This window comes from Sciurus carolinensis, chromosome 2, assembly GCF_902686445.1.
Source record: "Sciurus carolinensis chromosome 2, mSciCar1.2, whole genome shotgun sequence".
Taxonomy (NCBI): Eukaryota; Metazoa; Chordata; class Mammalia; order Rodentia; family Sciuridae; genus Sciurus; species Sciurus carolinensis.
In genome coordinates this window covers 134809974-134835194 of record NC_062214.1, presented here as the reverse complement: position 1 = coordinate 134835194, position 25221 = coordinate 134809974, and the positions used below count along the sequence as shown (strand labels likewise).

Sequence of the window (25221 nt, the reverse complement as noted above, 5' to 3'; positions counted from 1 at the left end):
CAGTTCTCACACACGATTGGGGATGTGACAGCATGCTTACTGGAGAGACATCTATCAATATTGTGAAAGGCCTTTGGGTGTGCACACCCAGATCATAATGCCATCCCCACATGATCATCTTAAGTAATGCAAACATGAATACAAACTCTAGACAAAAATGTTCAACGTAAGTTCATTTATAATGGCAATCACATAGGAAACCATCTAAATATCCTGTCAGAGTATTACATTACTCATTATAACAGAGTCACTTATTATATACTATTGGAATGATGCTTTGAAGTAATATTTAATGATATGGTATATGCTAACAAAGTTTATTTTAAATCATTCAACCAAACCATACTCAGGTAATTTTAGAAGATTGGAAGGAAATGGTTCCAAACATTGTAAACTAAGTATTGTGATTGGAAAAACTATCTATTTTCATCTTTATCTTTGCTTATACTTCAAAAATTCTACACAGCAGGCTCATTTTACTTTGATAATCATGGAAGAAATAATTAAATAAATGCCAGTTTGCCAGTCCACCTTGGAGTCCATTCTAAAACGTTTTATTCTGCTATAAAATGTTTTCAATAGTTCACACCAAATTGTCATTTCCACTTAGTCACACAATAGAAGCACAGGTAAAGGCTTAGTCTAAAACTCAGCAATGACCTAAATTAACAAAAAATCAAAATGCTCAACATGAGGTGCTTCAGGATCAATTTCATGCAAGTATACATTGCTCATACAATTGATTGGCATGTTAAATTCCTGACAAAATAATAAGTGACTGCAGGTGCCAATCACTGTCTCACAATGTATCCCATTGTACATTTTTTTGGTATCAACATGATTACATTATGATGGTATCCCAAATACGGCAAACTGTTGAGAAATTACTTCTCTCAGGAAGCTGCTGCCCTGGTGCTCTGCCATTGTCTGGCCGAAAGCAAAGAGGAGATAAACACACAGATTACTTTTCAAATTGATAGACTGATATCTAGCAGCTTTAAGAATTGCTAGTTATGTTTGGCCATAGTCAACTGACTTTAATTCCATTATTCACTTCTAAATGTAGCCAGTCTTGACAGTTTCCCATACCCCTCTCCCCACTCCCATAATGCTTTCCAGTTCTTCCTACATCTTCTGCTATTTTCTTTTCTGTTCCAAAGCAGGAAAAGGAGAAATTTCCGCTACTCTTTTTTTTTAAAAAAAGACTTGGTGATACTTCTCTACTGAATTTCTAATACATTTGAGAGCTAAGAATTGTAATCTTATATGAGAAAGGTACCACAAAACTCAAGTATGAAAGGGAAGGATATATGAATTCAATAAATGAATGCAATGCAAATGAGAGAATTCACAGAACACAAATACTGGCAACACTAGCTCTTCTGGAAAGACAAAGACACTGGCCAGTGAGTAACAGGAGAGGATAAGGCACCTACATAAAGGTCACCTGCTTGTGATCTACATTTTCCACCCTATTGAACAGCTAAATAAGCTAAAAGTAACCCCTATTTTTTTCTGGTTTTTTTTGTTTCCTTACTTACATATTACTGAAATCATCTTCTACCAGACCCTTACTTTCTGTCAACAAGAGTGCAATCCATTTCCTAATATCTGAGTGATGTATTAGCCATCTGAGTGTCAAACTTGTTTTTCCTCATTTTCAGAGGATATTTATGCCATTATATGCCACACTTACTTCAACATAATTTACTGTGCAGCAGTGTTGTTTCTATGAATTAAAATCTAGGCACTGAACCACACTGCCAAAGAGGAGTGGTGAAAGTACATTTCATCATAGCTCTCCTGAAAAATGTTTTAATATATATTCAGAATAGGGGAATACTACTGTAATTATTAAGAAGGAGCACCAACAGCAAACAATCTGCAAAGTATATTACAAATATGAAAATCACTTAAAATTCAGCTGCTCTTTCTTTTGAAAATAAAGACACTCATGGAGGCAGAACGTTTGGGGACTGAAAGATCAAAAGCAGGTGCATAGACAGGGAAACAATTGGAAATCTGAGGATACACTAAATTGGTGCTATCCAAAAGACCTTTCTATAATAATGGAAGTTCTGTGATCTGAACTGTTTTTGTTTTTTGGTTTTTTAAAGCAGCCACCAGCCCCTGGAGGTCACTGAGCACTTGAAAGCTGGCCAGTACAACTAAGGAAATGTATTTTTAATGTTATTTCGTTTTATTAATTGAAATTGAAATAGCCACATGGGGCTAATGGCTACCATACTAGACTATGCAATTCTACATGGACTCTATAATCAGAACAGAAGCACAAGGTGAAACAAATCATGAAAAAAAAATGTCTAGAAATCCAATTTTTCAATGTGCAAGTATACTCAGTGCTTTAAAATAATTCAAGAAATCATATCCTCCATACCTGTTAACATCTCAATTCAACCAGACACCAATACACTCCAATGATATGACATGCATACCCTGTCTATTGGCAAAATAAAATGATGTAAAGAAAACCACTTAACTCTTACACAAGTATTTGTTCTTTTAGAGGTAACAATGCACTGAAAGAAGAGCTGATCCAGGAAAAACTGCTTGAATGATATGGATATATTTAATGGGGAACTAGAACATTAGAAAGGGCAAGTGTTGATAGATTAAACCATCTCAAAATCCCACAGTTACACATTCACTTATATTTGACGTGTTATATGTGCTTGACAAGTCTTGTACAACTTTTTATGATCTTCACTTCAGGTAATTATAAAACTACTCTGATGTACTCAAGAGAGAATATTACTCACCCTGATGTACTCAAGAGAGAATACCCATCAGGATACCCAGTTTTAAATACCTGACCACTGGGACAAATCAATAACAAGTCCATAGAATTCAAGGGGAGAGAAAACCTCTGTCACTGAGACAAACTTTTGGTACTACACTTTAACTGAGGAGTCTCTAGTCAACAAGTGGAGTATGTCTTCCAGAACTGATTTTTTTTTAATGACAAAGTGACATTCAATAATGCATGTAGTTCTTTCTTTTTTCTGTCTCTCTTTCCTTGCTAAGACAGAAAACATTCTAAGAAAATACTGTCCTATAAAGTCAGGGTCCATCTCCTATGTCAAGAAGCAAATAAATCTGTATTTCAAAGAAACCTTCTAGTTTATAATTATGCCTAACTGTAGAATTTTAGATAAATTTTTCACATACATATCAGCATTTTGATTTTCATTAGCAGAGCACAGAATAGGATCACTAGAACCCTTGTTCTATCCCTCCTCCCCTAGCCACCATTATATTTGGAATTGATGGGGAAAAATCTTAGAAGTTTGTATTCATAATGAACATATAAATATTTTGTATCTTCCTGGTCAGCAGAGAAAAGAGAGTGGAATCAGTTGATGGAGTGTGCCATTGGGACATGGATGCACTTTCTTCTCATTTCTAATTTATTAAATGAATTACTCATTTCCTGATCCAATGATGAATTGACCTAATTCTTTGAAAGAGCTTTATGCTCAGCCTCTCTATATGGCTTTATGTATATTCCAGAAGAATTATTGTGTGACTACTATTTTGATGTCCTATGGTAGACACTGATGAAAAAATAAAAGATGACTACGACTTGTTGGTCTTGTTCACTGATTACCAAAATCCTGGAGATATGGCAAACTCCCATGAGGAAAACTCATAGATTATGTCCAATTCTCCTTGAGCAGGATGAGAGAAATGTTCCACCATCACTGATCTTGTGTAAAGGTGGTCACCCTTATATAAAAAGTCCTCTGCACCTGGCTAAAAAACAATGGAGCACCAGCCACAATTTAAGTATGCTGATACCAAAAAAAAAAAAAAGGTACAATAAAATTGGGAGTATTATAGTTCTTAGCCAAAGAGCTGCAAACACATACATTTTCATGCTAATTAACTAATACAGCAGAAATACTGGGCCATTCTTTGTATGTAAATTTAAATCTTGAAATTACTAACATTATAAACCCTAATTTAATTCTTATAACATGGTAATACAGATTCATCTTCTATTCTTCAATCTTTAGTGTCAAATTTATCACTGATTTTTGTATGAAAGGTTCAAACAGCAAAAACCTGGCTGATACATATGTTTGTTTATACTCCCACATATATTCACTTTGAAATTTGAATTTCATTTAAAATAGCATCAATTATAATGACCTTTTAAAATTCAATAACACATTATAAATACTGGTAGATCACTTGCTTTAAGAAAAAAACAATAAGCTGGTTTGATGGTGAAATAAGCAAAATTCCTTCAGTAATAAGATGCCATCTAAATGATTCAGTTTTGCCTTGAAACTCCTCAGATGTTGCCAGAGGCTATATCAAAGTCACATTTAAATCTTAAGTGTCTGAGATGCCTTGATTGAGATTTTCATTATAGTAGTCCAACTACTCACCCTTAGTCAATAAAAACATTTATCACTTAATGTCTTCACACTAATTCAATTATGTTTCCTATTTCAGCCTATGTTTTATATATAAAATGCTACTTTAGCATACATACAGTTTAATTTTCTCAATTCAAGCAAAAAAATTATTCACAAAATCTAACATTGTGCTCCATTTTGCATTCATTATATTGAGTTTCTCTTACTTTTGGTATTTTTCAAGAGAAGAGAAAAAGTCAAGATATTTCAGTATATTCACTCATCTCAGTTTTAATCAATGGTCATGAAGAAAAACAAGAGGAAAAATGTTAGCCTGATTGTTCGGGAGCACAGTGCAACAAAGTTTAGACAGAGAGTTCAAACTGCCTTTTATCAGAGATCAGACAAAAGCAGTATTTGCAAATTTTTTCCTTCATCTTTGTAGCAGATAGGCAAAGTTCATTTTCCCAAATGCCAATGCCACTGTTCATGTATTTTCAGAATCAACAACTGCTAAGAAGCAGACCTTGTGAGTTCCTTTACATCATGGTATACAGAAGGCTGAATGACAACTGCAGAAAGTAAAACACTCAGCACAGAGTGAAATAAGGTTGATTTGGGTTCTAATCTCAAGACTGCTGTTGACTAGCTATATGACCTGGGGTGAGCCTTACCATCCTGGGGTTTTTCTCATTTGAAAAATGGGGATCTTGCCACTTATTAAAATGACTGAAGGAATTAAATGAAATTGAATTACCATTATTATTACACATCAGTCATAAATTTCAGGAAACTATACAGAACCCTAATTATAATCTCTATTATCAGTATATAAAAGATTTCATAGGCAGGTTATCACAGTGTGTTTTCTTTTTTTCTTTTTTCTTTTTTTTTTTTTTTTTTTTTTTTGTTCAGTGTTTTTCAGAGCCATGGAACTTTTCCTGTTGAAAGATAGTTATTGCACATGAACGGTCACAGCTTTTAGGCCACTTACACATGCCTACTTGTGCTGCCTTTACTTCTTAAGACTACATACTGTGTCCAGTGGGAAACCTGTTTGGATCCATTCCAATTATATCAGGTCCATTTCCTTGGAAAAGTGTACTCCACTTCCATTCAGAGTCTAAGGCAATGGACAACAAATGGCTTCTCAATGGAGCACTGGCTTCTGGGACTGATTGTGCTCATTCATTTCAAAATTGCTTAACACTAACCCATTCCAACCTCAATTATTTTATTAAGTTTCTTTTGGTCTCATCCTTCCCTTGTTTCTTCCTCAGAAATTCAGAAGAGTTTAAAGAGAAAATCCTCAGGTCTGTTTTTTCTCTCTCTGAAAAATTCAGATTGTTATGTGTGTGATCAATGACCTGAATTCAAGGTAATCATATTTGCTTTTCATAATCAGAAACTAAAAAATCTACTCAGGTTTCCCAACTTGTTTCTTTTATAAGGTATGAGACTTTTGTAATAACAACGAAATATGTAATTTTTACCCAAAAATGCCTACAAATTTTTAAAATAGTTTATAGTACAGGGCAATGAATGTGTTTTCATTAAAAAAAAAAATCTTTACCATTACTGAAAACATATAGTTCTCTAACTGAAACCTGTAGTGATGGGTTACAAAAAGTATAGTAGTCAAGAAAAAGCACATTTTAAAATTAAATCAAAGAAATCTACTGAGAACTCCTAATTCACCAGATATTACAACCCTCACAACTTACTTTACTGAAAGGTCAGCAGGCAATCAGATGCCAGAGTTCAGTCTGGGAGTGAGATTTCCTTGATTTTTTGCATCCCTATAACTTCAAGAATTGTGGGGACTTAGAAAAGAGTCCCAAGCAAATAGCCAGCAAGGTAGAATAACTATCCAGTTCAGAGATAATAAAAATCAAAGTCCAAAATTTTGTGTTAGATAGGTATACATGAGGAATAAGTATAGTTATATTTTTCAAGACACATATGCAGGCCTTAGCAATATGCTAACATAATGTGCCAAAGAAGGACATTTAAAGAACAAAAGCTGGCAACAGCTTTATACTTGCTACCCCTGCACTGAAAGCTCTATTAATGTGGTAACAGTGAAACTGAAGGTTGGGGTGCTCTAGACCTCAGAGCCAAAATTTACCTGTGAACACCTTCCCTAAACTCACATATCACAAGAAAAAAAAAATCAAATCTTTTAGCATATTCACTAGGAGAAAGCTCAGAAATGACATTATCCATATTAAGATTTAACAGATAAATACATTAACAGTGTGGGTTACAGAAATAACTAATTTCATACCAACAATATAACACAGGTAAATGGAGACAGGTAGGTTCCGTTTCAAAACAAAGCTCCATTAGTTCATCTTTTTGTCCACTGACTACTAACCCATGAAGCCACCAGTGTCCATAGTAAACCAGAGACCAGAGGTGAAGCATCTTCAAAACAGTTTCTGGTAGCTGGATAAAGTGGAAACCATCTCTACAGCTTAATTAAAATAATCAGACCTCTAGATGCTATTGTTTTAACTCAATAGAATTTTTAATATTCTTGAAAAAAACATTTAGATAAAATATTTGCCTACAAAAATGTTCTTTTCAAGTGTTATTTTGATGTAAAATTGAGTGTTTAAGGACGGAAATTCCCTCAAGCACTCTGAAATGATAGCACGGTTGACAGTGTCAAAAGCCATGCTGAGATGAAGGGAAATGAGAATGGAAGCAGTGGCAACTGCATTCATAAAGAGGTCATTTAAAACCTCTTTGCTATGATATAAACTAAAACATGACTAGAATCTCATCAAATAAAAAAAGAGGGAGAGAAAAAAAAGCTCAAGTGTCCATCCTAAACCCAAAGAAGAAAACCAGCCAAATATTCCTAAGAGATTTAATGTCTAAGAATGAATTTACTTGTCCAGTTTTAAACGACAATTTGCATTTTATGGGTAGAAAAAATTCAATTTAACATTTTCAGTGAATTTGCACAAGAAGGGATGCCCTTCTTTTCTTGCATAAAGCAAACTTTACTATGTGCTAGGCCATCAGAGTAACTTTCACTGGTTAATTTTACCATTTGAAATTATTCCTATACATTTCTGTAGTGACTCATAATACTATTGTTTAACCTATAATTTATTTCCCACAGCTTTTGAACCTCAATCCAAAAAACTCTCCTCAATTTTCTAGTATCCCAAATCAGGAATTTCCACGTCTTATCTTTCCCCTTGAGTATCATATTCTGTCACCACAACACAGCTTTAGAGCCTGGAAACCTCTAACAGAAGGCCACACAGAATAGAAAGTACTTCTCACAAAAGTTTCAATTTGTCTAATATTTGCATAGTTTGATTAAAATGCTCAGTCCTTGTCCCCTTTTCTACAAACCATGAATAGTTTTACATTGGGTATAATATTATTTTATGCTCTTTTCTATTTCATGCATGATATTATTTTCCTCTTCATTATGAATTATTTTATTATTAGTTATTGACACTTAGACACTCATTAAATCACACTTATTAATGTCCAGTTGCCATGTTACGAGAGCTGGTTCAACCAATACCTTTTACAACTTAAAACTATAATCAGAACATTGCCAAATTCTGACTGGTCCTCCCAGATGCAGCAATGTACACTTAGCACAGGGGAAGACTGCTAATCTCTCCTAGATGAAATATTTCATCACATATCATGTCTTTATAGTATCTGAATTCTTTCATATTTGCCAAGTTTGCCTCATCCTTATGCGTTTATGTAGTATGTATGTATGTATGTGCTCGACTTCACCACAAGAAATACCTGTAACATACCTAATTATATTATTTTCATTTATTGCTTTGTTACTATCAATTGCATGATGATAATGTAAGTTATATAGAAGTAGGGATTTTTGCGCCACCACATAAACTATGAATAGAAAGTTGTCTTATTTAATAAACCATTCATATTTTATTTGCTATTGAGAAAATAATTATCAATTCTATCTATTACATTCATAGATTAAATAATTTAAGGATAATAGTGAAATAGAAATTTAATTTTGGCTCTAGGACAATTGCTAGAGCATTTGGACATTGTGCAATTTGGACAAATGCTTCAAACTTGATTCCTTATCTGAAAAATACCTACTTCACAGGGTTCATCTGAGAATTAAACAGAAAAACCAAGAAGGACCTAATAAAATGCTTGAAGCATAATAGTTGCCAGTAAATGTTAATTATTTCTGTGTCCCCATTTGCTCCTAAAGCCAGTATCATCTGGCTTTTGACACTGATGCTTTAGTTAAACTGCCCTAATTAAGGTCTCCGATCATCTTGTCACTTTCAGTCTTCTGTGGCATGAGATTTACCATCAACTATACTTTCTTTCATGACTATGTTTCCTTGGCTTCTAAGGCTCTTCTCCCTCAATCTTGAATGTTCTCTTCAGCCCCCTGGCCTGGCTTCCCTGCTCACAATCCTTACTCCTGAGGGTTCCACCTGTGCTCTTATCTTCCCATGGCACCAGGTCTCTTGATGTTTTCAAACATCAGTCTTTATTTCCCTCTCCCAACTCTCTCCTGAGCTCCAGACCAAAACTTCTAGTCTCTTCCTACAAGTACCAAAGTGGCTCAAATATCCAAAATCATCCAGATGCTCTTCCCCTTCTCACTGCCTCACTGCCACTGACTCCATAAGCCCAAGACAAGAGCAATCAGAGGTGTGCTTGACTTCGTCTCTCTCATTGCCCATCTGGAAGTGGTCACCCAGTCTTCAGAATCAGCATACATTTTTTCCGCATCCTATCCAAGGTCTTCAACCAAGGCTACCTGGACTACCAAGATAACCTCCTTATCAGCTTCCAGAACTCTCCTTTCTCACCAGCCTGTAATCCAAGTGCCACATTGTTTACAGTTTAAACCCACATACAACACCCCCCCACCCACCCACCCCCCACTTAAAACTCTTTATGGCTCTTTCTTCCCTGTGGTTTCAGCTCCTTAGCCCATTTCTCGTCAGTCCACCTGTTCAGCCCTGCCTCTCAGCACTCTTGGATCTCAACAGTTACAACCCACCACAATCTTCCCAAAGAGCAACTCTTGACTTGCCTTTCCTCACTTCCTCTACTGGATAAAATTCAATTGATCCTGATAGTTTCTGCTCAAAAACTTCAACAATGCATGAGAGCTCGTTGTGGCTTTTTGACATCCTTATGTTACTAACTAAGCCAGAAATTTCTGTCTTATTCATGATCATAATAAGTATTTAACAAATATGGTCATAATTTTTACTCCCTTGTACATCCAGGGATATGGTGAGTTAGCTATACTATCATTATTATGATTATCATTACAGGACAAAAAGGAACTACAAATTTATAGCTACTTCTCTCTAAAAATGTGTCCAGTTACAAAGAAACATACGGAAACCTCAAATTTATCACCTTTATGGGGTTTTTGTTTGTTTTGTTTTGTTTTGTTTTTGTTTCTTTTGAGGTAATTTATAAAGTTCTATTTAACACTTGGAAGGTAATAGCTCATCCGTGTAGAAGTCAGATGGACATATGGCTGGGCCTGACTGGTAGCTCAATTTGAGAGAGTATGGAGAACTTCTAGAGTATGAAAAGGGGTCCTTTAAGCCAAACGTTTAAAAATTATCAATAGGTCTATAATAAAACTAATAATGTGTTTAGATGATTTAGTCTAGAAGGCAAACTGGCCTAATTACAAGTGGATGACCTAATTACAATCTTCAGCATATAAAATATTATTACCCAAGAGACACTGAAAACTAGTTTTTCCTTGAGGGAAGAAGTGCTTTTGTACACCGAACTCCCACAGAACCTGGAATTGAGAAGTGCTCTGAGTATACACTGAGAAGCACAGAAGACAAGCAGGGAACTCCAATACCCAGGAGGAATTTCAGCCAGATTATAAAACTCATCTTAACAGTGAGTGGAGAGTGACCCTGCTATGGGTTTCAACTTCCCAGACAACTTTAAGAGTACAATAAATATCTGTCTCTTGGGAAAGTGTTTGTTGCTCTTTCTGAAGGTGAAAGGCTACCTGGGCAACCTTTCAAGGTTTCTTTCCTACAACATACACTTGCAATTACCAAGCAAGCTTCCTCTAAGAATTTCTGGAAGGAAGTAGTCCTGTATAAAAAGTGGTGGTGAAAACTGAGATTAATTGATACTGATGTATTATTCTATATTTAGCTCATTAAAAAATGAAGACCTAACCAGGAGTGGTGGTGTACACCTGTAATCTCAGTGGCTTGGGAGGCTGAAGCAGAAGGATCACAAGTTCAAAGCCAGTCTCAGCAACTTAGAGAGGCCTTAAGCAACTTAGTGAGATCCTGCCTCAAAATTTAAAAAAAAAAAATTTTAAAGGACTGGGGATGTGGTTCAATGGTTAGGCACCCTGGGTTCAATCCCTGGTACCAAAAATAAATTTAGAAAAAAAAATGGAGACCTTGAGTAATAAGTAAAATACAAGCAAAATTTGACATAAACTAAAAAGCTCCTTTTATAAGAAATCTACTAGGAAGTCAACTCTTCCTTCATTGTAAGTATAATTGCATCTCCCCTCTCACTCATGATAAATTTTTTTACCTTTTTAAAAAATTCTGCACAATTAGCATAAAGATTCCAAACCAATGTGATTACAAAGTAAGAATGGAAATACTTTTACAAAATGTGATTGATTTCAAAGCAATCTCAGATGCAACAGATTTCAAGCCTGTCACCCTTAATTTAATCTTACATATTATTAATTTGTGTACTCATGTATTTATTTTACAACAAGAAAAAAGAAAAGTAATCTTGTTGTTTAAAGACTGTTCCTCTTCCTCTTTACTCATTTTGCCAACATCTTCACTTGTACTGGTAAACTCTGTGACTCTGAAGATAGTTTGATGACAGCTGAGACAATGTATGGATCCCTGTCTGCAAATGAGACTTTAAAAGGGACATCACATTAACTTACTACAAGGAAATTTGAAAGAACAGTCAACTGAAAAGAAAATTATTTCCTTTTTTGAAAATGCAAAGTAAATTCTTCTCTATGGTCTGCCTTAAAAAAAGCAACCCACCACTAGGAAACTTCATTAAATAAATTGTTCTATTACTTTTTATCAGTCATAATTGTTTTACCAGAAAACAAACATAACACATAGAGACTACTTAGCATACACTAGCACTTCTATGTCATATGCGGAAAAAATATATCCCAAATTAAAAGTGACAAAAGTATGTTATTCACTATTAGGGAGTCATGTTAAAGACAGATGGTATGATCTGTTGCTTAATCATGAAGCTGTGAAAAAAATATATCAGTCCTAGTTCAAGGAGTTAAAAAAAAACAGTCAATCTTATCTTGAAAATATCTTCAAATTATGATTGCATATTCTCTTACTGGTCAAACTGGCCTTAATATTTTATTATATCAAATAAAGTAACTAATATCCTTGCTCTTCAAGTATAAAATTTTCTTCCTCTGGACATACAGCTCTATGAGCATACTTGTTTCTATGTCTGTAAAAAATAATGTGTCTGCTATATCTCACAATCTGATGGTTATATACTATTACCATAATTATGCTGGATTCAAAAACTATTACAATTGGGAACAACCAAACAGACTAAAATCATGTACGCATGATTCAATTTAAAGATCAAAATATTAACATGATTGGCAAGTGACATAGGTTTTTCAATAACAAATTTCTCCACAAGCTCATGAACTCTTTAATGGTCTTGGTAAATGGAAAAATGATGCAGAAGATCTGCTGGGGTTGTATACTCAACAGGTACCTAAGATGTCCCTGCACATCAATAGTATAATGATGTCTCCATTTCCCTTTCTTACTACAATTTCATTATTAGCTAGAAAAGAAAGAGACAAATTAATAAGCTACATCCTTCTGCTCATACTTTTACTGAATTCTAAACAAGGAAGTATCCTAAAGGTGACTGGGCTTAATAATGGGTTCACCTGTAGTGTCACTGCAATCCAGAGCTGCAGTGACATTTCCATCACCACACCCAGCAAGTCATCTTTGGAACACAACTAGAAATGTGATCCCTGGTTTCTGTTATGGGGGTTTCCTTCTGGCTACAAAGACCTGGAGAAAGTCCTATGGAAAACTCCTAAAAGAATTGGAATTGGTTGAAGGTGACTTAAAAGGCTATGGGTACTACATGCAAAGAACAGGTGGAAAATGATCAGCAACCATTTTAAAATTTTAATAAGAACACAGATAAAGATAAAGACTTTTCTTTCAGATTTCACATAAAATGTAAGTATAACCTCTTTTCCTGTTTGAGAAGGGTATATGTCTAAGAGTGACATATGATATTTATAATTCATTAATAAAACCTTATTTTAAGAAATATTTAAGAAAATAAGACTCTATTATGAAAAAAATAGAAAAAATATCTATAAATTTCCTTTAATGGGGTTTTACTGTGCTCTTAATTGAGAAACTAAAATATTTTTCCACAAATATTCCACGTCTCCTCTTTGTAGATATATGTAATATATGCTTTCACTTTTTTAAAGTACAAAAGACCAATTTGGTGGCTTATCCTTTTCTCTGTTTTGGTTTTCTTTATTTCTGTTCATTATTCAATTGTTTGAGATTTATGTCCAACCTTCCACTAAAAATAGTACCAATTCAACTTAAGCAAGGTTTTCCAGTTCACTAATTTTGTTTTTCATTCTAAACACTCCAAAATTATACTGCTGATATTAACATAAGATTGCTTTGTAAATTTTTTCACAGACATGTGAAAAACATATTTTTTACCTGTTTCTTTGGTATCAAAGATAGAATCCCATTTTAATTACAAAAAAAAACATTAAGTTCAGGCCAGCTATACCCTGGCCTGAGAAGAAGTTTGTAAATCTGAACATCCTTCAATAATGAGCCTCAGGGACACTAATGGTTTATTTCTTACCTAGATAATTTGCATCAAGTAGATCTATCAAGGATAAAAGAAAAGGAGATGTATTTTAGTGGATTCAAAAGAGTGTGTTTATGGGATAATGTTTTAGGAAAGTGAGTCATACAATCATCCATTTTCTTCTTCAAAAAGAGCAAAGAACCAAAGACCAATACAATGAGAACTTTGGAAACTTTCTAATTCTGCATGTTTATTTTTGTGGTCAACAACCTCCAAGTTTCTAAGGAGTAAGCACCAAAACCTGTGAAATGTAAGGAGCCTGAACGTCTTTTATATTGACATTTCTATAGCATGGCTTGAAGAAGAACCTGCTATAACACAAAGTAACAGAGGCCACTTAGAGAAGAGGAAAGGAAGACAAGGGACTGCCCAGAAACAGAATGACATTGGCTGCTGGTGGTATCTGAGAAGGCACTGGGCACAGGCCAAAGAGAGGCCCAGAGAACAAGATTACATCTATGTCCCAGTTGGTGTCTCTTTTTATATAGTACATTTTTTTAAGAACAAAAAAATCCTAATTACAGTTGTTCATAACTCACTATATATTTAGTACTTAATGTAGTTAACAAGTATACTATTTTGATGTGGTATTAATAGACAATCCTCACAAACACTGTGAAAGAGCTTAATAAAACTTGACCTATGTAACCCATCCAAATTGAAAAAAATCTTGAATTCACATGTTTTTAATGTATTCAGAACACTAAGGACTCAGGTGAGTAAGAATATCATCACTCAAACTCTAAAAAAAGTGTTTCTTTACAAAACCCCAATAAATGACAAAAGAACAATAAAATTTTAGGAAACTGAATCCAGTATTATACAAACTAGAGATACGTCAAGGCCAAATTGATTTTATATCATAAATGCAATTCTAGAAAAATCTGTGAATCTATTTTACAAAATCAATTAAGGTGAAAAATTAGAAGAAATTTTCAATACATGTAGAAAAATCTTCAATCACATTCGACACATTAATAATTAAAAATCAAAACATGCTTTGGCATACTCAAAACAAAAAAGGAAGACCCTTCAAAGGGATGCCCATGAAAATATAACAGCAAATCATGTTAGCAAATTATAAAGAATCTCATTTAACACTAAATAAAAACAAAAAGACAAGGAAAGCAAAATCTAAATTGTCATTTACATGGTGATGTGATGTCGATAGAGGAAATCCTAAGAAATCTCCTCAAATTAAAATTTCAAGATAATAAAAACAAATGGAACAAAAAAATTCAGGATACCTTAGGTAGGTAGGGTAGGTGGATGGAATTTGGGGAAAATTCAGGTAACTTCAGCAGTATTTCTAAGATCCTAGTCCTTAAAACAGATGATAAATGGGCTGGGGATATGGCTCAGTGGTAGAGCACTTGCCTAATGTGTGAAGCTCTGCCTTCACTCTCTAATGTGCACACACACACACACACACACACACACAAAGGTATGATGAAGTCAGTCAGGTATATTTTAAGTTATCTAATTGCTTAAATGTGTTACATGTATTTTTTATCAACAAGTTTATCATAAATTTAAGTGCTTTAAATCACTTGTTGATGTCCATGTCCTCAACTATGAGCTTCTTTGTTATTGGGAGCAAGTTTCATCTTTAGTGACAAGTGGAGACTGGTACAGAGGAGGGGCTCCATACAAGATAGATGAATTCTTACAATATTAAGTGAATATTAAGTAAGAGCCTGCCAAGTAGAGCAAGGGCATGACTTGTCACAGTCTTTATACCTGCTCTTCCCTTCATAGAACTGTCTACCATGCCCTCTCTCATCCTGACCAAACCCTTCCCATCCATCATGTTTCCATGCTAATACCTCTAGCTCTGGAAAATCCCTGGGGTCAGCTCCCTGCCACCACTCCCTTGGATTAGTCACTCCCACTTTCTGTTAACACACACAGCCAACTGAAGCCACCACAGGACAACACCTGGGAAATCTCTATTTTCAACATCTCTAGGAAATTTTTGAACACAGAAAGCTTGTGATACTACTATTAGACTGAGCTTAGAAAACAAGAAGCTGCCTCCATTTTATTCTATGGTAGCCTGTGTCATGTGATAGATACTCAGTTGTAAAGTGAATCAAAGTATGTATAGGAAATTATAAAATCAAAACACCTTTCACTATTTTTAAAAATTTTAATGGTGGAACACCACTCAAGGACTGCAATTTAAAACTACCATGCTGTAGGTCTCTTGAGCTTGCCAGTTAACTGCTCATGGTATGTCTACAGCCCATGCAAGAGCTGAAGGATATATGGTGACTCTTCTGCAACTGTTATCATTGTGTTCAAGGACCTTATGAAGTATATGGCCAGATTAAGGACCTTCTGAATGGATGCTACATTTAAAATCTTTCATGATGTTTCATATATTTTCTTAGTGAAAAGTCACTAAATAACCCAACTACCTCAAACATTACTATTTCTCCTTAAGAAATTAAGCAGGGTGTGATGCTCCTTCCTAATGGCTATAGTTTCTTTCCTCTAACACTTACCCCTAGTTGTTGCCATAATATTCCTACAAATATTTTATACCCTGGTTATGAACACATTGAGGACTTTCATATGCAAACAGAGGCAACTGAACTGTTTCACAGATATTTGTCTTTCCCCATTTAAGGAAAAGCACCCTGGGAACCCCAAAATGATTTCTACCAAATGGGCAACTCTATAGGGTTCAGAGGTCAGGAACATCCTTATTCAAAAACTCTACCTCTTCTCACAGGTTTATCACACTTAGATTTTATTCAGCCATTTTTTGCCTCTACGTCCTTAGTAACTCATGCTTGGGGAAGAATTATAGGAGAAAACATTCTCATTTATTTCTTACATTATTTTGTCTCAGTAAACCTGAGGAAAATCTCTCCCATGATTTCCTTGACTCCTGAATTTTCTAATTGTTCCCTGAAGATAAATCTTACTCTTTCCTATTTCATGCAAGCATATTCATTTATACTTAAGAGTGAAATCATATTTCACATGACCTACTTCCTTCTAAAGCTCACAACTGTTAATAAACTTGATTCCTTAGTTCATTAAATTAATTAATCTATTAATTAATGTCCTCATTCACAAATCATCAGAGACTTGCCAAGTGTCCATGGCATGCCAAGTCCAGGGCTGGCACTGGGAAGTCACAGGAGAAAATGAGGTTACTGCTCTCAAGATTTTCATGCAAGAAATTCTATATTCCTGTTTCTTGATCCTCTAAGTACTTTTCCATTTTTCCTCTTCATCCTGTCAATGTTTTTCTATAGGTAGTCCTTTACCCTCTTGACCTAATTCTGTTCCATTTGCCTTGGATTGCTTTTATTCCTAAAAGGTTCCTGAGGCATTTTCCTGCCATGGATCCCAAAGGCAGCCATAACTTTACTTCTGTATGCTATGCAACTCATCCCTGTCCTCTTCTCCTCACAAGTTTCTCTTCTACTCCAGTTACTGTGTTTGAACACCTTTCTTGCATGTATTATAAAATGTGCTTAATACATTATCTAAAAACAAGTGACCCCTAATTTAAATTTTCTTCTTAAAATATTCTCATTCTGTCAACTTTCTCTGCTGGGCTAAGGTTTCTTCCAAATATGAGTCTGTAGATAGCTTTCATTTTTGCTAAGGATACTGACATTTATCAATCTCATGTTTTTGTATTTTTCTGTCCACTAATAAACCTCTTTCAGTTCTTTTTTCTTGATAATAATAACATTAGTAAGTGCTTACTACATGCCAAATAAATTAAGTGGTCTCTCAATGCAATTCTAAATTTCAAAAATATTTTCAGGATAAGTAGATTATCCACATTTTACAGATGAAGAACTAAGGCACCACATGTTTATGTGACTTGCTAAAGGCAGAGCCAGGCATTGGTCTCAAAGGTACTGGCTTTAGAATCTTTGCTTTCCCTTATCCATTATGTTACGAGGTCTCTACAATATAGAAGGTTCACCCTTTCACATTCCAGGACCCACAAGAAAATCTTTTAGCTCCACACACCTAACTTGATAGTACTAGGAATAAAAAATGGTTTCAGAAAGTAATATAGTTTCTCAAAGAAATTTACAGTATCTTTTCCCTATAAAACTTAGAGGAAATATTGCCAGCCTTATGCATTTCAATACATTAATACTAATTGATCTTCTTAAGATTTCCAAAATAGAAGCCCAACAGAATATGCTCAGACTATTAATCTGTCTCTTTTAATTTGGTGTTTATCTTATTTAAGCTTACCCTTATTTCTCCAGGGTTACTTGATCCTCCTTTCTCTGAGGATCTATCAATTACCAGGAAACCATGTATAACTCCTCCCTCTCCTCAGACTCTTTTCTGGGGGACACAAGGCAGGACATATTCTAGCTTCTTCTGCTTTCTGCTTCCCCTCCACTGGCCTCTTTTTGGTTAGTTATTGCTGCTGCTCCCTGTTCCTACCACCTTTGCCAAATGTTTATTAATCACCATGCATGGGTCAGGTGGTATGTAAAACACCAAGTAGCCTGGATAGTTGAAATAAATACCGTTTTATCAGCAATTTGACACCCGGTCAGGTAATAAAAGATGCCCATAAAACCTCACAAGTTTTTGTTCATGTGGTACTCCCTTCACCCACATTAACAGCAGGTAATCACTCCCCACCTGGTCTCTAGTAGTTCTCCACACTGCCCACTACTCCTGTCTACACCCCAGATATTTCCAGTGGTTATCTAAAGAAACTGCTAAAGACACCCTCACTGACGTCCTACTATATCAAACCTTTAACTCATGTACTAAGTAAGACCAGGAAAAGCACAACCTTGTCTGTCAGTAACTACAAACCATCCAGGACTTCTCAGGTTTCTTTAACAGATACTTCCTCAAAAACAAACAACGTTCTATAAGTGCCAATTAGTAAAAGCATTGTTTTATTTTCTTTAGCTTCCAAACAACTAAAAACAAAGCTTTTAATTATAATGATTTTATATTTAAGACATCCACAATGAAATTCTAGGTGGCCTCTCACTGATTTCTAAAAAACAAACAAACGAAAAACACCTCCAGTAGAAGTTTTTAATTTATCATTAAGAAATGATAAATTGCACCAAGTACAATGGTGCATGCCTAGAATCTCAGCTATATGGGAGACTGAGGCAGGAGGATTGTAAATTCAAGGCCAGTCTCAGCAACTTGGTGAGGCCCTAAGCAACTTAGAGAGACCTTGTCACAAAATTTAAAAAATAGGCGGGGGCGGGGGTTGGATACGTAACTCAGTAAAGTTTAATCCCTAATACCACAGGGGTAGGAGGGAAAAAATGATAAATAATCCCTTAAATTTTTTTTATTCTCTATCTTCTTCATTGTCTCCTGATAAACCTTTACTATCTCAATCTTAATAACTATAGGGTATTCCAGACCTGCCAAACTCTGTAGTAAATTAAAGTCTGTAGGAAATTAAATGAGCTTAAAACTGAGAAAAATTAGATTAAGAGAGTTTGAACCTATAAGTACCATAATATCAGGTTGAAAACTGTAATGACCACAAATTCCTTAAAACACTTGCCCAACATTACTGATAATAGAATTATTAGAACTAAAACCCTAAACTCATTTTAGTGAGAGTATATATACAAATACATATATATGTGCACACATTTACTCATTTTAATGAGAGTATACATACAAATAAATATATATGTGAACACATACACACATGTATACTATATATATAATGTATACATATGTGTGTATATGTCTATATATAGTATATATATGTATACATATATGTATATATATGTATATTATATATATATATACAAAGATCAGGAAAATTAAGTGACTTTTGAATTGATTAAGAATTACAAATGCCATTGATTCCCATGGCAATGTCTATTCCCTGATATTGATAGCCTTATTTTTGTTATTCAGACTAGTCTGGTAAATTCACCTAATCCATCTCTCTTCTAGGAAAAAGTAATAATCATGTGGTTTAAAATGTCCTACTTTTATTGAAGAAATACTCAAACTTCTTATTTCATATTTCCACAGTGCAACCCAGAAATGCCAGTATGAACTCACATAGGTATAAAGCAAACAAAGTGAAAATGCACAACAGTCTGGTCCAAAAGCATCAAGGCCTTCCTTTACAGCCTGATGCCATTGCTCCATGAACATTTACATAAAGAGCAAATAATCAGAGTGTGCTACAAACTACCACTGCTTGTAGGTAAAGAAAAATCCAATTTACTGCTATATTACCACTGATTAGCAGTCATTTCATGGTACATATAAAAATCTTAAATAAAAATAAAATACACTGGTTTAAGATACACAGTTATGTGTTGTTTCAAAGATGAACTTCTAACCCACAACCATCCAAGTGAGGATGGATGAATCCTCTACTTCTAGTAAGGGTGACATGGTTTTCACATTAAGTGTAATCAAGTCCTTGGACCCCATTTTTGTTTCACTGGATTTTCTCAGGTGTACCAGTTTCTCTCCAAGTGGGCATACAAGCTTCAGTAATTTCTCAGTTCAGGCACTTTCTCTTTTGTAACTTACTCTGTGGCCATTCATTATACTTCTATCCAGAATATCTGACATAATTCTCTTCAGAACAGCAAGATATTTTCCTTTATGAAAGGTTATGATAGAGAGAAGGTATACTGATTTACTCTGAAGTCTCAACTGATTAGTAGTTCTGACTGCTAAAAAGGTTTCCTTTTAAATGGATTTGGCACTTATTTACTTAAAAAGCACCTGCTGAGGCTGGACACTGTCCAGAGTGCTGGGATTACACAGGTAACTGGGTAATAGTCTTACCTTCAAGAAGCAGTCTAGTAGGGGAGTCAGACTCATATAGAAGTGAATAAAATATGGTGTCATAAGCACCATATGAGAGATGTGCATAAATGCTATAGACACCCCACAAAGAGGGCAACTAATTCTATGTAAAGATAGATGCTTCATCTAGAAGATACACAGGAACTGGGTCTTTTAGTGTGAATAAAACTCCAGCAGATGAAAATAAAGACATTCCCAGAAGGGGAAATACTATATGCAAGGGCACAGAGTTGTAATGAATGTGATAAGTCCAGGGCATGGTGAGTCACTTGGTGTAATTTTGGGTCAGGATACATATTACAAGCTATTAAGAGATTAAGAAAAAAATAGATTGAGCCAACAGAAAAAGAAGAGTGGTTCGAATAGTTTGAGTAGTATAGGGGTTAATAAATCTCTATTTCTGAAAGATAATTTTGGCAGTAATTACCACTGTGCCAGAAGGAGAAAAAAGTGAAAACAGGGAGAACTGAGGTTTGTGTATGAGTTAGACATAGAGAAGAAAGAAATGATGCTAAGGTATTACTAGCAAGTCCTAAAATAGCTGATGAAGTCATACTTCCCTTTCACAATACTTAAGATGTGTAGTTTCACCTCTAATTCTGAGGCTCAGAGATTAATGCATGTCAAACACAGTGCATAGAAATCAGCTGGGGAACTTGTTCAAATGCAGATTCTTATTCAGTATGTCTTAAGAAGGAGAGAGGCTGAAATTTTGCATTTCTAACAAGGTCCCAAGTGCTGCCAATGTGACTGGTCCATGGACCACACTTTGAGGAACAATGTCATAACGATTAAGATTGTTAACTTCTTTTTTCAAGAAATGACTTCACAAAGAAAACTGAATACTGAAAACATCACTGTTGATGGGTACAAAGAAGCACATATGTTTGTGTTCCTCTACCGCTTAAGAAGTGACATGAAACACTGGCTAAGCATTTACAGTGAATGGCAAGATACTCCAGTCCCTTCTCACAGGAGGTGAACTGTCTCAATGTTCAGAGTATCCAACTCGAGGACAAAACTTGTGAACAATTGCTGGTTAAAATCTCTTCTCCAGAAATCATATCAAAGTTCATTTTCAGATTCATGTGGACATTTGTGATAGAAAAAATATCTGAAAGGTATGTATTCCTAGCAGAGACTATCTTTAATGATTGTTATTGCAGTAATGTGGTTTTAATGTTAAATGGTTTGGTCACTGCCAAGAATATATGGTATTAAACAGAAGGCCTTCATTTAGTTTATGATTTCAAATTTTCTGTGTTGACCCTCTGATTAGAGCAAAACCATCTGTAAGGATGATGCCCGTATAGTTCTCTGAAACAGTCAACATCACATATCTGAAATATGATGTGGCAGGAAGAAGTGAACAATATATCTTGATTCTAAATGCCTTACTTTCCTTCTAAGGAAGCAACTTTACCTGGATTGCAAGTTTTCCTTTCATCATTTTCCTGGTGCACTGTGACACAGATGGTGTGAGGTAATTTTATGCACTCCATCTAAAAGCATCAGTTCCCCTTTTCATTGACCAATCCATGCTGTTTCACACAAAGGAGACATATTGGTGATTTATCTGGTATAGTATAAATCAAGACTAAACAAAAGCAATTCATTCCAAATCAGGACCTAGCCCTGAGCTGGAGAAACTTAGATGTCCCTTGATTGTTGCGAAAGCAATCACCATTTTCTATCTTGTTTTCTTCCCTCCTCTACTAAAAATAGTGGGAAAAATATTAAAAGAGCTGTGGAAGCAAAAAGTTGTAGAATAGCATGCCTTTTGGGCTTACTTGTCATTTGATATAAACTCCTTTAAGACGTCACAGTGGGAAAAATTAAAGCTTAAAACAGACAACATTAATAAACTATTATTTAACCTATAAAATATTGTCCTAACGTTAAATATATTTGGCACATTTTTATATAATTTATTTGCAACTGAACAATTGAAATAACATTAAATGAACCACTGCTTGCCTAAAACTTATGAAGTTTTCCTGGGATGTAGTAATAACTTTAAGATGTTTCAGAACATAAAAAGCAAAATCAATGCTAGGAAAAAAAAATGTTCTTTTTGTTCTAGGGTCTGTGTTTGGAAAATATTGCCATGTAGCATTTATGGCAACAGCTGTACGGTTAAACTTTAGGCACAAACTGAACTGCAGAGGATCTGCTGCATAAATAAAATCCCCATGGCAACTAAATGTGCTACTAGATAACAGAGAAAAAAGGATTTATGTGTTTGCTGAGCTGTCTTGCCCTAAAGGAATTCTCCAGGCAAACGCAGGCCACCTGCCACATGTTATATTAAGCTCAGCCTTCTGGACTTATTTTCAAATCCACAGCAAAAAGGTCCAACTACTTTTATTTGGAAGTTTCATTGTTCTTTATTCCCAGCCCCTCCAAAAATAAACAATTCATTTTTCAACTTGCCTGCTATATTTTGCCCTGGATACAAAAGATAATTAATGAATTTGTTTGTGCTCCTAAACATTTTGTTGATCTTACTGAAATAACAAGCATATGTATAACCAAAAAAAATTTTTTTTTTTTAAATTTGTCAATGCAACCTGTCTTCTCCAATATTAGATTGTGTGGAAGAACCATAGTGGTTGAGGATTTTTGAAGAAAAAAAAAGAGAGAGAGAAAACATCACAGCAAGACTAACATCTACAAATTTAACACATAAAATACTTATAGTTTCTAAAAGAAAATGGGAGGTTATACAACATTTCAGGATTTTGTTATAGATGGTGTTATTAGATCAATTAACTTTAAAATCATTACTTGATATATTCCTTTTTTTCTCTTTTAGGTACACTTTTCCATCTCCAATCCTATCACATCTAAAGATACTTGTTGATAATACCACATATATGTTACTGTGTTATTAATACTGCAATATTGTATAATAATAGTAATGCATTTTTTAATATGTAAAAATAAAATGGAATACAATAATATGTGAGCTGAGAGAGAGAAAAAAAGCAAAACTTCATTTTGTGGAAATCACTCAAATTCCTATATGAAAAGGAGGAACTAAAAATATGCTCCTCAAAACTTGAAATCTACCCCAAGTCTGTGAACACTCATCTCAATGAAATGACAGAATTCTTACCTGTAAAGTCTTAACTGTTAGTTATTCCTCAAGTTTGCCTAAATTGTAGAGATATTGATAGAATATATTGAAGCTTTTTCTGCATTTCAAATAAATGAAAGGAAAAATGAGTCACCGAAACACAGAAATGTCAAGGAAGTTTTCTGACACTAATCAATTTGCTGGTTTTCATTCAGTTCTGGTGACACTGATTATGACAGATTGTTTTGAGGTATTTAATAAAATAAATGGACACTGACTATGACTTTATGAGGTAAAAGATCCAAGTTTCTATCAAATAAGGTTACAATTTCAATAGAACTTTATTTGTTCTCTCTCAAATATTTAAGGTCTTTTTTTTAATTGTAAACAAATGGGATACATGTTGTTTCTCTGTACATGGAGTAAAGACATACCATTTGTGTAATCATAAATTTACATAGGGTAATGTTGTTTGATTCATTCTGCTTTTTTTTCCCCTCTCCCCATCCCTCCCGCCCCTCTTTTACCTCTATACAGTCCTTCCTTCCTCCATTCTTGCCACCCTCCCTAACCCTAACCCTAAACCTAACCCTAACCCTAACACTCACTCCTCCCACCCCCCATTATGTGTCATCATCTGCTTATCAGCGAGATCATTAGTCCTTTGGTTTTTTGAGATTGGCTTATCTCACTTAGCATGAATTCTCCAATTTCATACATTTGCCTGCAAATGCCATAATTTTATCATTCTTTATGGCAGAGTAATATTCCATTGTATGAATATACCACGGTTTCTTTATCCATTCATCAATTGAAGGACATCTAGGTTGGTTCCACAATCTGGATATTGTGAATTGAGCAGCTATGAACATTGATGTGGCTGTATCTCTGTAGTATGCTGATTCTAAGTCTTTTGGGTATAGGCCAAGGAGTGGGATAGCTGGGTCAAATGGTGGTTCCATTCCAAGCTTTCTGAGGAATCTCCATACTGCTTTCCAGAGTGGCTGTACTAATTTGCAACCCCACCAGCAACGTATGAGTGTACCTTTTTCCCCACATCCTCGCCAACACCTATTGTTGCTTATGTTCTTGATAATTGCCATTCTAATTGGGGTGAGATGGAATCTTAGGGTAGTTTTGATTTGTATTTCTCTTATTACTAGAGATGTTGAACATTTTTTCATATATCTGTTGATTGCTTGTAGATCTTCTTCTGTGAAGTGTCTGTTCATTTCCTTAGCCCATTTGTTGATTGGATTATTTGTATTCTTGGTGTAGAGTTTTTTGAGGTAAAAGACCTCTACAATGAGAACTACAGAACACTAAAGAAAGAAATTAAAGAAAATCTTAGAAGATGGAAAGATCTCCCATGTTCCTGGATAGGAAGAATTAATATTGTCAAAATGGCCATACTACCAAAAGTGCTATGCAGATTCAATGCAATTTCAATTAAAATCCCAATGACATACCTTACAGAAATAGAGCAAGCAATTATGAAATTCATCTGGAAGAATAAGAAACCCAGAATAGCTAAAGCAATCCTTAGCAGAAAGAGCAAGGCAGGGGGTATTGCAATACCAGATCTTCAACTCTACTACAAAGCAATAGTAACAAAAACGGCATGGTATTGGTACCAAAATAGACAGGTAGATCAATGGTACAGAATAGAGGACATGGACACAAACCCAAATAAATACAATTTTCTCATATTAGACAAAGGGGCCAAAAGTATGCAATGGAGAAAAGATAGCCTCTTCAACAAATGGTGCTGGGAAAACCGGAAATCCATATGCAACGGAATGAAATTAAACCCCTATCTCTCACCCTGCACAAAACTCAACTCAAAATGGATCAAGGACCTCAGAATCAAACCAGAGACCCTTCATCTTATTGAAGAAAAAGTAGGTCCAAATCTTCAACATGTCGGCTTAGGATCAGACTTCCTTAACAGGACTCCCATAGCACAAGAAATAAAAGCAAGAATCAACAACTGGGATAGATTCAAAC

At 34.9% G+C, this 25221-nt stretch overlaps 1 protein-coding gene across 8 annotated transcripts in view; it reads right to left on the bottom strand.

Moving 5' to 3' along the window:
- Window positions 1-25221, bottom strand: part of Npas3 (neuronal PAS domain protein 3) — an 829271-nt gene that overhangs the window by 643000 nt on the left and 161050 nt on the right. The gene's annotated exons all lie outside the window — the stretch shown is intronic.